Raw genomic sequence first — 15555 nt, 5'->3', positions numbered from 1 at the left:
CCGCGGGCACACGCACAGACCTGCCCCCCGACCCCCCCTCACCCTAACTCCCCCATCGCGACACAGACCCGGAAACAATCACCTCCACCCTCCCCATCCCCCTCCCCATTACACCCATATCGGGGGATTCGGACCCATAGGACCCCCACACACACACAGGGACCCCCCCAGACCCATAGGACCCCCTCCCCCCCAAAGGAACTCCCCCACCCACAGGGACCCCCCAGGACCCCCAAGTTTTCCCCTTCCAATATTGGGTCATCCCGTCCGCCAGGGGGCGCTGCCGCCTCCCAACCTCCCTTTTCCAGTCTTCCCCGTCGCTGTGGCGGCGCTCGCTGTGGCGTCACCAAGACGCGGCGCTCTCCGCACTCCCCAGCCGGCGCCATTTTTAACCCCTTCCTTCTTCCCCCCCAAAAAACCCCAAACAACAACAAAACAACAAAAGGGGCGCGCGCTGACCCCCCCGTGACCCCGAGAACGGAGATGGAGGGGAATGGGGAGGGTTCGGGAAGGTTCTGGGGTTCTGGAAGGTTTCGGAGGGGTGCGTGGGGGTTCCTTTGGGTCCCTTCATCCCGTTGTTCTAAATTAGGTCCTAAACATTGACCAGGACACGCCAATTAAAAACCAATTAGAATTTATGTGAAAAATACGGGTTTAAAATTGTAGCTTATTGTTTTGTTGAGTGTATCTTTCAGTTTAATAAATGTTTGTTTGGTCAGTTTGTTGAGGCGGTTTGTTGTGTCCTGTTGTTTTGGGGTGTATTTGTATGTTTAAGGAAGAAAAGCCAGACAAACAGGAGGAGGGGCCGACTGCAGGGACCCGCCAAACAGGGACGTGACGTGAAACCATTCCCCTCAGCAGCAGAGCGAAGCCCTCGAGTGAAACCGTTCCCATCGGCAACAGAGAATCATAGAATCATAGAATCATAGAATTAGCCGGGTTGGAAGGGACCTCAGAGATCATCTAGTCCAACCCTTGACCCACCGGAGCAGTTGCTAGACCATGGCACTGAGTGCCACATCCAGTCTTTTTTTAAATGTCTCCAGGGACGGAGAATCTACCACCTCACCGGGCAGTCCATTCCAATGTCTGATCACCCTCTCCGTGAAGAAATTCTTTCTAATATCTAACCTAAACCTCCCCTGGCACAACTTAAGACTGTGTCCTCTTGTCTTGTTGAAGGTCGTCTGTGAAAAGAGTCCAGTTCCCACCTCGCTACAGCCTCCTTTCAGGGAGTTGTAGACAGCAATGAGGTCTCCCCTGAGCCTCCTCTTCTTCAGGCTGAAAGAAGCCCGGGAAGGGAGAACCAGTGCTGGGAGAGCCCTCGGGATGGGAACCAGTGATGAACTGATGGGAGACTGAGAGGGAAAGGCTGTATGAAAAGTATAAAGGGCCGGCTTTACCGTATTGAAGGTGCGAGCTGGTGGTGGGGCTGGGGCCCCCCAGCCGCCCAGCGTGCTGCAGCACCCTGCTTTACTTACATCTCTCTCAATAAAAAGTTTTTAAACATGTCACCGTTTTTGACACTCGACAACAGAGAGAAGCCCGCGAAGCAAGAACCAGTGCTGGGAGAGCCCTTGGGATGGGAACCAATGATGAACTGATGGGAAACTGAGAGGGAAAGGCTGTATGAAAAGTATAAAGGGCTTCGCCTTACTGAAGGTGCGAGCCGGTGGTGGGGCTGCGGCCCCCCCCGGTGCTGCAGCACGGTGCTTTACATACATCTCTCTCAATAGAAAGTTTTGAATCATATCAGCGTTTTTGACACTCGGCAACAGAGAGAAGCCCGCGAAGCAAGATCCAGTGCTGGGAGAGCCCTCAGGATGGGAACCAAAGATAAACTGATGGAAGTCTGAGGGGAAGGGGTTTATGGAGAGTATAAAGGGCCGGCTTCACCTTACTGAAGGTAAGAGCTGGTGGTGGGGCTGCGGCCCCCCCGGTGCTGCAGCACGGTGCTTTACTTCCATCTCTCTCAATAAAAAGTTTTTAAACATGTCAGCGTTTTTGACAATTTATTAGCAAGCGACAACAAGCAAAAAACAGCGCTGGGAGTCTCTGCTCCTGTTATGAATTGTATAATGTTTGTTCATTTAAACCTTAAGCGAGGTATATTTCTGATAAAGGGAATTGTTATGAATTGTATATAATGTTGTATGGATTGTTTGCAAGCTATATTCCTTTGTCATTTCACTAAAGATAGAAGCAGTAAAACTGTTATGTTTATACTTTATAAAATAAGCCGCGAAATGTACCCGGGAAAAGTGGGGTGCTACGTGACTGGGGGTGTGTAGCCACTTTTCAAGAAGCTCATCTATAGGGTGATAAAGAAGAACCCAGACCCCTAGCAACACTGCGCACATGCGGAGAACGAACACGGCCGAAATCGGTGGTGCCAGCGGGTGGCGGTCTATGAAAACGAGAAGAGCCGGAGCCACGGAGCGCGATCTTCGTGCGCCCAGCGCTGTGTTTTTGCTTGTGGCTTGCTAATAAAATCTAATTGGTTTTAATTGGCATGTCCTGGTCAATTTTTAGGACCCAATTTATAACACTCCGACAAGACAGCATGACTTCCTTAAAGTTTCTTAGGTATTTATAGTCCTTTATGGCCGTGTGAGCCTGATGTTGCTGGGAAAGCTCGAAATCTGTTAACAATGTTAATTCTTGAGCAGACACATGTTTGGTTAACCCCTTTCTACACTAATTCTTCTTATGCAGACACATCCTGTGTTTTGGTTAACCCCTTTCTACAAAGGTTATCTATAAGAACGTTTAAACATGATCACACAACAGTTTGTCACAATACGCTTTTTCTCTCTAAAGTACATTCTGCAGTTAACATCCTTATCTTCTTTCACTTCTATCTATCTTGCCTTTATAAGTAAATACACTAAAAATTTTCTACTTAGGTTAAATGAGCAAACATTATATATATACTCATAGCCTTCTATGAGGAAATTACTAGGTGGATAGATGATGGAAGAGAGGTAGAGGTAGATGTGGTTTATCTTGATTTCAGTAAAGCATTTGACACCGTCTCTCACAGCATCCTTGTAGAAAAGTTGATCAAGTATGGGTTTGGTGATCAGGTAGTGAGATGGATCAGGAACTGGTTGAAAGGAAGGAGTCAGAGAGTTGTAGTTAATGGGGCAGAATCTGGTTGGAGGTGTGTGACTAGTGGAGTCCCTCAGGGGTCGGTACTGGGACCGGTGTTGTTCAATATCTTCATCAACGACTTGGATGAGGGTATAGAGTGTACCCTCAGCAAGTTTGCTGATGACACTAAGCTGGGAGGAGTGGCTGACACACCAGAAGGCTGTGCCATTCAGAGAGACTTAGACAGGCTGGAGAGTTGGGCAGGGAGAAACATGATGAAATTCAACAAGGGGAAGTGTAGAGTTTTGCATTTGGGGAAGAACAACACGATGGCCCAGTATAGGTTGGGGGCTGACCTGCTGGAGAGCAGTGTAGGTGAAAGAGACCTGGGGGTCCTGGTAGACAAGAGGATGACCATGAGCCAGCAATGTGCCCTTGTGGCCAAGAAGGCCAATGGCATCCTGGGGTGCATTAGAAAGGGTGTGGTTAGTAGGTCAAGAGAGGTTCTCCTCCCCCTCTATTCTGCATTGGTGAGGCCACACCTGGAGTATTGTGTCCAGTTCTGGGCCCCTCAGTTCATGAAGGACAGGGAAGTGCTTGAAAGAGTCCAGCGCAGAGCTACTAAGATGATTAAGGGAGTGGAACATCTCCCTTATGAGGAAAGGCTGAGGGAGCTGGGTCTCTTTAGTCTGGAGAAAAGGAGACTGAGGGGTGACCTCATCAATGTGTTCAAATATGTAAGGGGTGAGTGTCAGGGAGATGGAGTTAGGCTCTTCTCAGTGGTGACCAGTGATAGGACAAGGGGTAATGGGTGTAAATTGGAGCACAGGAGGTTCAAGTTGAATAATCGGAAAATTTTTTTTCCTGTAAGGGTGACAGAGCCCTGGAACAGGCTGCCCAGGGGGGTCGTGGAGTCTCCTTCACTGGAGACATTCAAAACCCGCCTGGACACGTTCCTATGCGAGGTACTCTAGGTGGCCCTGCTCTGGCAGGGGGGGTTGGACTAGATGATCTTTCGAGGTCCCTTCCAACCCCTAGGATTCTGTGATTCTATGATTCTATGAAAGTTATTACAGTTTGTCACAGTCACACAATGGTTTTGGCACATAACTTTGCGGTTAATACTTCTATTTTATAAACAAAGTTACATAGGTTAAATGAACAAATATAACTTTGTATGTAAATTATTACACCGTTTTGAGTCCATTTCTCTCATTTTGTGTCCCTTTGTCACGTTTTGGCTCCCTGTGGCCAATGTTGGGTCCCTTTGTCCCATTTTGGGGTCATTTGGGGACGTTTTGGGCTCATTTTGAGACACTATCCCATTTTGGGTCCGCTTCTCTCATTTTGGGTCCCTTTCTCCCTTTTTTGGTCCCTTTCTCCAGTTTTGGGTCCCTGTGTCCCATTTTGGGTCCTTTTGTCTGGTTTCGGGGTCATTTGGGCACATTTTGGGCCCGTTTCAGGACCCTTTCACCATTTTGCTTCTGTTTCTCTTATTTTGAGTCCCTCTATACTCTTTTGCATCCATTTCTCTCATTTTGGGTCCCTGTGTCCTGTTTAGGGTCTTTTTGACCCATCTTGGGTCCATTTGAGTCATTTTGGGTCTCTTTGTCCAATTTTGGATCCCTCTGTCTTATTTTATGTCCCTTTCTCCCCTTTCGGAGTCATCTGGGTCCATTTTGAGTCCCTCTCTCCCATTTTCAGTCCTTTCCTCCCATTTTGGATCCCTGTCTCCTGTTTTGGTCCCCTCAGTCCGATTTTTGGTCCATTTTCCTTCATTTTAGGGCTCATTTTCTACCATTTTGGGTCCCTTTGTCCCATCTTGGGCCCACTTGGGTTCTGTTTGAGTCCATTTTCTCCCCTTTTGGATTCGGGCTCCAGAAAACCACTGTGACCCCACCAGGACCCACGGGTAGGAGAGACCTATGGGATGGGGGGGACCTGTAGGTGTTATATTCAAGATTTTTGGTAAAATGCAAAGCTGTAGCCCGATTGTTGGTGGTGCTGTGGGCAGGGTTCCATGTGAGGCTTAGGGCCAGCCAAAGTTTTCAGTGGTCACTCTTGGCATTGTTTTGCCAGTCACCTTCGCTCGGAGTTTTGGAAGCCCTATTGGGCAAGAGTGGGAGAGTGTCCGACGAGGGGTGGTGCAAGTGAGATAAAAAGCTGGGACACCCTCACATTTTAAAGCAGATATGAATATTGTTTCACGATTCCCTTTACGTGGGGAGATGGTAAACGAGTTAAGGAGTGTCATTCTCATACTGGCTTACGTTCGCAATGGTCCAAAGGTGTAAAGGTCTGCGTAAAGCAGCAGAGCTAAACTGCTTTGGATGCATGAAAAAGCCCTCACACTACCAAACGTGCTAGGAATGCTATATGTATCGTTGACCCCCATATGTATATGAACCCCATATGCTTCGGTGCCCGGAAGGTTTTGAAATGCTGTTCTGTTTCCCAGATTTCTCTTCTCAGCTTCACCCTGAATGCGTTCAAACACCAAGTTTCTTGAAATAAAAGCTGGAAGAGAGCAATATCAGGCTACGAGACTGTTATTCTTCTTTTCTATTCTTTTTTTCCGTCGGTGTTCTCCGGCTTCTCTCCCTCTGGGTCCTCTGATGATCCTGGTTGTGTTTTCGGTTTCCATCTCTTTTAAGATTTCTCTAATCAATTTCCAGAGTGTCGCTAAGCATCGTGCCTCCTTATCTCCATTGGTAATTTTATCCCATAGGGCAGTACCTATGGCTTCCCAAGTAGGTAGCTCAAAAATGGTTGCCATCGAGAGGATCAAGTCTCTATCCCGTGCCCATTTCAGTAATTCTTGTAAGATCCTGCCTTCGTATGGTAAACGTGTCTTAGAAAGAATACATTGGAGGAGCTTAACTACTGCCTCTTCTTTAGAGAGTGTAGACCCCATCTCCTCCCCAGCCACTCACCTGATCAGGGCAAGATTCTTCAATTCTGAGCTCGTTTATTCCATAGCCGGGCACCAGCTACATAGACTGCCGGGGCAGCAATCTCCTTTCGACTGGCTTCTCTGCTACCCTCTCATTCCAGCCGTCTTCATCGCTCCTGGAAGCAACAGCATGAGAGTCCCTGGTCCGGGCCATCCTTAGTCCCTGTTCGGGCCCCCTTTGTGGGAAAACAGTCTGCGGAGGCTTAAGGATTCCATGTGCACATCAATATGATTGTATGAAATCGTTTATTAACAACTTGCACTCGCTTTATGTAGAGAAGCCTTGTTTATACCATCTTATCATGCAGGTGGCTTTGTATTCCAATTACATATACCATTCTCATGGAACCTTCTTCTCACATAATTATTTTCCTCTTCTGTTGCCAATTAAGTTATCTCTTTCCCATTAGCTCGTTCTCAGAAAGCCTCTATATAGGCCTCAATAACCATTAACCCAATGTGGCCTAAATTGAAGTAAGTCAGGATTGCTCACAACCTGTATATTTCTGAACTGTTTCCCCAACACTCTCCTATGTTATCATAGTGTGGCAAAGTCGTGTCCTCTTGGAACATGGACACCCTGTGGGACAGGCTGGCTGAGACAGGAAGGCAAAGTGATGGAGCGGTGATAACAGGGTGAAGGAAGTCTCCATGTCAAATCTTCCTTCAGTCCTTCGGGGAAAGGAGTGCCACATCAAGAGCTGGACATGACTGCTCTTCCCTCTCCTTGTTACAAAGGGTTTTAGGTTACTGCCTATAGGTGGGGAGAACCGGTTCTGCAGGTGATGGTGGGGGAGTAGAAGAGTAAGGTTGGCAATAAATACCCATCTGTGTCCTCTGTGTGACTTGCATGTCATGAAACCTCAACCTTCCACCTGGAAAGAAACTTTTACAGACATAATTGGCTTTAATAATAGCTTGCACAAACACAGGACTTTCTCCTGAGAATCCCACGCACTGGGCAAACATCTGTTCTACAAACCTCTGCCCTGAATAGAGAGATGTCACTCATAGGTAGAAGTGGATTACCCAAGCAGAAAGTATACTGCCCAAATGTTAGCACATCCTAGAAGTCAGAGAAAGGTCAAGGAACCCAATCTTCCAGTGCTTTCACTAGGAAAATTTCCCATATCCCTAACAGATTTTTTTAAGGAGGCTGTTTTCCTAAGCTGTGAGAAGCTTTGTTGTCCCAACAGTGGGGTCTGTCACCTGGTGTGCAGTGAGAATACCTAGTTTTCAAACTGTCACCCTCAAAATTTCCATGTTAGAATCTTACTCTCACCTCTGCCCATCACACCCACAGTAACCACAGTAACTTACTGGATGACCAAGCATAATTCCCTGATCTGCCAAGGAAATTAACTCCTCAGCTTGCAGTGATCTATGGCCACTCAGTTTTTCACTGACAGGGTGGAGGTCAGTGGCACCCAGAAATACAGGGTGGTACAGCTACATGGATTAGAACCAGGGAAAAATACATGCTAAGGTCTTCTCTTTCATGGTTTTCTCATAGAAGTGAGGACAGCTGGAAAGCTATGTGAATGTTGTACCTGCAGAAGCTCTGTGGGGAAGTTAGAAAGGTGATTTCTGTACAGACCAGCCAGCAGCTCTGACTCCTCTCACAGAGCAATGAGTGAGGGCACTCTGAAAGCCAGAAGACAGACTGTTAAAGAGCAGTGGTATAAGGGATATGATGGCAAAGCTGCAGCAGCCTCCCTCCAGGTGTCCATTACACAAATTTTCCAGCCAGGCAGTTGGCTCTGATATTTCCCTTTCTCCATGACTTGGGCATCTGTTGTCCCAAACTTTCCCTGGAAACCCTGAGTAATGGGCACTTCCTTCTATGTTGCTTCTACTTTGTCATCCAAACCAATAGATGGACAGGGGGACTAGGAAGTCAAAATAATTTCCTCTGACTAGAAAACTGGGCAGGTTCATAACCAGGGAGAGCTGAGAGCACCTGTGGTCTTTAATGAAGGCAAGCCACAAATGTATGAACACAATTCACATCTCCATGGGCTTGGATGGGGTGGAGGCATAATCAACGAAAGAGGAAGACAGAGGCTCCAAGAGGCTTCTGGACACAAAAGCAGATTTCAAAGACCTCTTCCCTTTCTGACCAAGAAGGGAAGTGGGAAAGGCATCTTAAGAGAGATAGTAATCTAGAAGCAACTGTCTAGAGAAAGAATGGCCAAAACGAAGACTCCCATTTTGATGTGCAGTTCTGGTGCAGTATCACTGTTCCTACACTGGGTGAGGGGGCCTGCCCTGTACAGACAGCTACTCTGCCTCTGAGCCTTGTTCTTCTCTCTGTTGTTCCCTTTATTTCTGAGGAGAGGGGTGGGTGGAGTGTCCTAAACCACTAATATCAGTCTTCCTCCTCCACAGCCCTTCTCCTGCTCCCACTGCCCTACACTCCCTCCCAGTGAGCAGATGGAGCACTCATCAAAACTTGAATCTGCAAGGACTGAAGAGGCTTAACCTCACTGCTCCTTTGCACCCCCTTTGCAGCAGGACAGATGGCTTCAAGGCTCTAAAGATGAAAGGACTGACAAAACTATCCAACCCCACCCCTTTCACACAGCCTCAGTCCTGCAAAGGGATTTTGGTCCATCTGGGTGTAACTAGCCAACAGGAGAGTAGCACCTATGTGCATGCACTGTAGTTCTGTCCATAAATACCTTCCACTTGTTTTATAGTCAAGGACTGCTGGGACATTGCACTAACCACATCTGAGTTCCTGGCAATTCACTTATTCCTGCTGCAAAAATACTGTTTCCAACTTGGTTTCTCACCCTGCTTGGTGTGCAGACACTGATCATGGCCTTGTGATAAGGGAATCATTGTTGGGAAGCTATAAATAGGTATCAGACAGGGGTCACTTCATCTGTGTTACTCATAGCAAATGTCAGCCAAAGTTCTTCCATCAGGAAACTTCATTTGCCACCCTTCATCTATCTCTCCTCCCTTCCTAGAGGTGTCTGCACCACAGGGTATTAACTCCTATCTCACCAAGTCCTTTTTCTCTCCAATTTTGGTTCCCTTTCATTTCTTCAGTGTGCAGACATGCAGACACTCACCTTAGTGATTACATTTTTCATCAGGGTCCTCTCTTGTCCTGACACCATGGTTTGGAAAGTCCATTCTGACACAGAGTAGGGAGCTGCCTGTCCAATCTCCCCTTGTGACAGTAATTAGTGTAATTCAAGCACTGTGGTCAGTAAAGAAGCTGCAGTCAAGTCATAATACTGAGTCAGAGTCAAAAGAGATGAATAAGGGATGGAAAGTCACAACACCAAGTTGCTTAGGACAAACTCCTCAAGTCTGAGGAAAAAACACACCAGAGGTATCAGTGATGCCACTGAGGAACGGGCAGTGCTGCAATGTCAAGTGCCCTTTGTCACAACCTATGGGAACCTCAGCTGGGAAGCCAAAATTGAGATTAGGCCATTTTTTAGATAGCAGAGAAAAGGCTGGAAGACTAACAAGGATGATCCCAAGGACACAGCTGAGCTTCAAGAGAAAATGACATTACAAAATTGTCTTTTGTAGAGTCATAGGGGCAGGTGAAAGGGAGGACAGGATTCTGTTTTCCTCTGAAGTATCTACAGTAGCTATTCTCAGAAGTTACTGAGCAGAAAATTCAATAACACAAGTGCTTAATATAGGAAGTTATATGATCACAGGCTTTTTTTTTTTTTCCTTGCCTCACCCTTTTGTAGAGTTCTAATGGTTAAGGTGATTAAGGTCTTTACATGGTGGAAACTTCCTACCAGAACTTGAACTGACTTAAGGGAACATTTATTTTGGGAGACTGTCCTTTAAACAGAAAAAAACCCCAACAACAAAAAAATCAAACTCTAAGGACTATTCACGTTTATTCATGTCTTGAGCAAACTGCTTCCTGTGCAGAAAGAGCAACATAAAAACTAGGCAACACCCAAGCCCAGAAGCACTGTGTCCCTGTGTCCTCTGGGCTGAAATTCAAGAGACTGTGGCTCTATTCCTAACTCTACACTGGCCTTTTGACTGCCATTCAATGAGCTGATTCATTGATCTGTGCCTTTCTGAAACAGTGGTACAGACATCCTTGGGGGGCTTCTGAACACTACTAAATGTTAAATATTGCTGCTAGCAATATTGACCTAATTCAGTCTCACTGTGATCCCCATTCCTCATGTTTAATAGACTTTATTCTTTCTAAAAGATCCTGTACTTCAAGTATGCCTCGTTAGAATAAAAGGCAAAAGCAATGTACAAATAAGTAAACAAACCACAGCTCCATCAGCCAAGAGAAGAGAAATGCAGACAAAAAGACTTCTTTGGCTAGGTGACATACTGCTCAGGGAAACTGCTAATTGCTCAAGAAGCATCTTGTGACCTGAGCTGGTTTTGTGTCCTCAAGTGAGGGTGTATTCAATCTGGGGAACAGGGAAATATGGAAACTGCACAAAAATTAACTCCTTTAGCTAGAGAAAAGAAGGGCTCTGTAATGATGACCCTGACAAGGTCAAGTCAGGAGTCAACCCTCCCTTTTTCAATAATGACCTCATGAAGGCACAGCAGAGGTTGGGCTGACCCTAATGTCTGTCTCCTCTGCCACCTCGAGGTGTGTGGTTTCATATCCTGCCTGCCTTCTGTGAAAGCAGGAGCAGTGTGAGAGCCAACAGAGAGGAAAAAAAAAAGAGAATAACCTAAACCCACATCTCTTTCAAGGAAGTCAAAGGCCAGATGTTCCTTGCCTCCTGTCTGCTGCTGCCACAGTTGCCATAAATTGTGGTTGTGGTTTGTCTGGCTGGAGCTCATATGTGAGAGACTGAAACTGGGTTTACTGGAAACTCCCCCAGCCCTGTGGCTGATCATCTGCAGCAACACCTGGCAGCTGATGGCTTTGCAGAACCCAAGGGTTGTCTCAAGATTGGAGGTTTTGTTTTGGCTGGGCTCATGTTGCTAACATTCAGAAGTGGCTGGCCCTCCTCAAAAGCTAAGATACATAAGCTTGAAATTATTTATATATATGAAAGAAGTATACTCTGAACTAGTTTTACAATAAATATGGCAGAAAATGGCTAATATCTTTCTGCATGAAGAAAGTAAAGAAGTTGCTGTATTGCACCTGAGTCTTTGATATCACAGATCCATCTGTGATAGGGTCATTCTGTGTAAAAGCAAAGACTGATCTTGTGAACAAAATAACTGTTTTCAGCAGGAAAATACGGACAGAAATCTCTCCTATAATTACATTTAATTCAATCAGCCATTATATGCTTATGAAATTACAGAAGCTCTTCCTCAGCATCAGTGGGCATTTGGACTGGAAGCAATCTTTTGGATGGAGTCATTTAAAAGCTACTATTTAATTAAAGCAAGGCAAAGAATCAACTCCAGTCTATTGCAAACACATAAAGGGAAAGACATAAGAGGAGCAATAGAAAAATTAAGAGTTTTTACGTATTACCTACTGCCATTCCTAACACTACTAAGGAAGCATAGGCTAAGTTAGACCAACAAAGTGTGTTTAAGTATAGGATCTGCACAACATTTTTGTTCTTGCCATGCATATGAGTCTGCATCCAGCTTGGACAGTGACAGATGATGAGTCTATACAGTGTGATTATATGCCTGGTGGAATCAGGATAAAACATTTCTACCTGGCAATCTAAGACAGAACAATGATTACAGGATTTTTAATATTATGTTTAATGTATGAGTCCTCTGGTAGAGGCTAAAATCAGAGTCTAACAGTCCATAAAGTTACAGTTCTGGTCTCAGCACTCCCTCTCTGGTCAGAACACAGAGAATATTTACATGTCAGACTGGCAGGACATGATGAGTTCAGAAGAAGGCAGCACACATCTCCATCTGCATTTGTACTGATTAGCGAGCACATTCCCTGACTGGAAGTTATGGAAAACCCTCCCACATAATCCAGGAAGTGCCAGGAATGGACAAAAGTGCTATTTGCCATTAGCCACTGTGGGTGCCAGCATTGTAATAGCTGTGGATAGAATGTCTCTGGCAGCTCTGCCATCTGGCCAGCACAGCACTCTTTGATGGAGAACACTACTGCAGAAAGATGGTAATAGCAACCCTCATGTTGCTCCCTTTGGATCTTTACCCCCAGATGAAATATTTCTGGCAGGAGAGAATATCAAATCAGTTCCCATACCCTGCACCACAACCTTTTTTCCTGTCTTGTTTTACTACACACACATTCTCACTCCCTTTTGCAATACAGGTGAATGAAAGAGCTATGTTTCTGTGAAAGAAAATAAAAGTCCTCTGTCGTAGCACAGAGCAATGAGGAGGGCTTTCTTTAATCAGTTGGGAAGCTTTCTGTTGGCACAATGTCCTGTGCTAGGAAGCACTCCAGAAATTATAAGGATGTACAGGAGTCAGGCATAAAATGTTAGTGCATATTTAGTAAACACCATTATGTTGGATCATGTTTCTTCAAGTTGTTTCTCTGTAACTGACTGCAGGTGAATCAAACACAAAAAATAAATACAATTGTCTCTGATACAGAAAAGAAACTGTAAGCAGGCAGAGCACAGAAAGCAAAGCCCCCTGGCTGCTTGGCATATTTTGGCCACCACTGAATAGGCAGTGTATAAGATGGGCCAGTATATACACATTTTTAACAACTGCTCATAAGTCTCCCAAGATCAGTGCATAGTAAGTAATCCAGAGCAGCTTGGAGAGGCTGGACAAATCTGCAGTGAAGTAGAACTAGAAGCAGGACACAAAAGGTTTATCTAAAATATTGACAAGGCCCTGATAAACCATATTGGTTCTTAGGCTGCACACTGAATACTGCACTTCTTTCTTCTCGAGTTATACAGAGGGCAGCAAGAACAGTCTTAATGAAAATCTGTGGTGATGCCTTGGGGGCAAAAAGCACTGCAGAATATTATAGGATTTTTCTGTGCAGATTAGGGCCTCAGGGACCTCGTGACTATTCTCACCCCTCCTTACACAGGGCACTCTCTCTCACTCTCTATTTAATTGCGGTGTAATCCTGATTAGTCACAGCCTGTTCCTTGCCTCCCCACAAAGCCATGTGGGCAGCACCACTCACACAAGGCTGTCTGCCTCAGCTCTCTGAAGGAGAGCCAGAGCAGGAGGAATGAAGCACTGCACTGTCTGGCCCCCTCTCTGTCAGGAAGCTGCTCTGTTCACACACAGACCGAGACCTCCAAGGTGGCTGCAGCATCCTCCACAGATGTGGTGGAAAAGGAGTTGGGCAGAGGAGGAGTGCAGAGCAGGGGATGGGGGCAAAGAGTATAAAGTGGGAAAGGGAGGCAAGGAAGAACAAAACCAAGGGAGCAGAGCAGCAAGAAAAGTGAATCCAGCTGCTGGGATAAATCACTTCAGAAACACTGAGATGAACCAGTCTGAGGGACTGGATTGATTCCATTTGTGCTATCAATGCACTGATGCCAGCAGATAGACAGTGCAGTTGGATTTGATTATTGCAGTGGTGCAAAGATACACCTCTTGCTGTGGCTTCATGTTGTACCTTATACCTATTTGTCTCTGTGACCTTAAGAAAGTGATTTACTAATTAGACATGACATTTTCAACCTATGAAGTCTGCTTAACCAGCATGAACTGTTCTGCTTTCAAGTGGTTTTGGCTGCAATTTGCACTAATTAAGGGGATTTTCCATGCTTGTCCTCTTTTTAAGCAAAGCTGATTTTTCTTCCTCTGATGAAGAAGGCATTTGGCCACCAGCAATGTGCAGGAATCACATGTATATACAGTGATCTTAACCTGGCAGAAAGGAGCAAGGAGTAAATGTAGGGATTTGAACTCTGCTGATTCTCCCCATCATTCAGTTCACTTCCCTGGTGATTTATTCATACCAAAAAGGAGCCAGTGACACATCTGTAATCACCAAGAAGGAACTGACAGCTTTATACCAGTGTGAAAAAGAGCAGCATTGAATGAAAAATCTCCCTAGGTAGTGCCTTGGGTCATAGGCCTCTAACATGTTGAATCATGTATCTTTACAGTCAAAAGCATAGCAGGCAAATTCATTTGGGTCTGTGTCTTTTGCAGACTTCCTCCTCTGACTGACTTGTGACCTGACTTGTCTCACACACAGTGAACAGGCTGTGCAGGGAAAAAATTAATCACAAACATTTCCTCTGGCAGTGTCAAATAAATCCTGGCCAATTCCATGCCACAGGAAACAAAGGGTAATCCAAGGAGCCTCTGAATGCAAGAATAATTTTTCACTACCATCTGCCTGGGGCAGAGTTGACACCTCAGCCTTTATAAAACAGATCAAAATATTTTGGCTAGGCTAAAACTATCTAATGAGCTATGGCAAAAGCCCAGTCCTCAGTCAGGCCTTTTTATCTTCATGTTCTTTGTATCCAAAGGATATTCCGTCCTGTATCCAGGACTGAAACAGGCTGAAACAGACTGAAACATCTCTGATCCACATTATTTAGGTTGAGATTGATATGTTGCAATTTGGCCTTGAATTTATGGATGAAGTGACACCATCATTACAATCAGCCATCACCATGATCAATCAAGTCCACCCCCACTCCTGCCTGGATGTGCATGTTATGAATAATATCCCAAGCTGAATAAAAGCTTGGTGCTAGCCCTGGCACTTAGAAGATTCAGATAGCAAATGATGCAAATGCCAGCCTGGGCTGGATAAGACTCAGCTGAGCCAAATGTTCTCATTTCAGAAGAGATTTTCTTTCCATGAACAGCCTCTTTGCACTTACAGCAAGACAGGGACAATGCAGTTTTGCCCTCTGAAGAGCAGGAAGGTGCAAAGCTAACTTGTGTTTTCTTCCCTCGCTAGGATTCATAAAGAATGCCACACTGAGTCAGACTGGTTTTCTTTTTAACATGTTTAAGGAATGATCCTTCTTCTAATTTACTCCCTTACTCTCACCAATAAATGGGTCAGCTACTGCCAGGGGTCAGGCTTGTACCTACCACCTTAAACTGTTCTCACTCCACTAACCTTGTTGTGTGAGGCCCAGCAGCAGATGGAAGAAAGGGATTCAAATTTCCATGGATTTGTTTTCCAGCTTTACCACTGGCTCACTCTGGGACCTGTTGTGTCTTAGTTTCCCCAGCTACAAAAACAGAGCTGGTAGTTTATTATGTGCCAGACATCTTTGGGTGGCAGGTAGAATATGCATGAAGGATTAGGAACATACACTCCTACCTTAGGTTTCAGTGATGCTGAGCAGCTGTAAGTCCCTGTAGCTTCAGGGCATGAAAAGTGGTCAGCACCTTAGAAAAATATCACATCAGAAGTGCGTTACACCACTGACTGCATCTGACAGGAGAAAGGGACCCAGGAAACTTTAACAGCCAAGAGGTAAATGCAAAGCTGGCCTAAAAGTCAAGTTGATTCTCTATCCACAGAAACATAGAATCATAGAATTGGCTGGGTTGGAAGGGACCTCAGAGATCATCAAGTCCAACCCTTGAACCACCGTTGCAGTTGCTAGACCATGGCACTGAGTGCCACA

This window comes from Calypte anna, chromosome 21 (genome assembly GCF_003957555.1).
Source record: "Calypte anna isolate BGI_N300 chromosome 21, bCalAnn1_v1.p, whole genome shotgun sequence".
In the NCBI taxonomy this organism is placed as follows: domain Eukaryota; kingdom Metazoa; phylum Chordata; class Aves; order Apodiformes; family Trochilidae; genus Calypte; species Calypte anna.
This window is presented reverse-complemented; position numbering follows the sequence as displayed.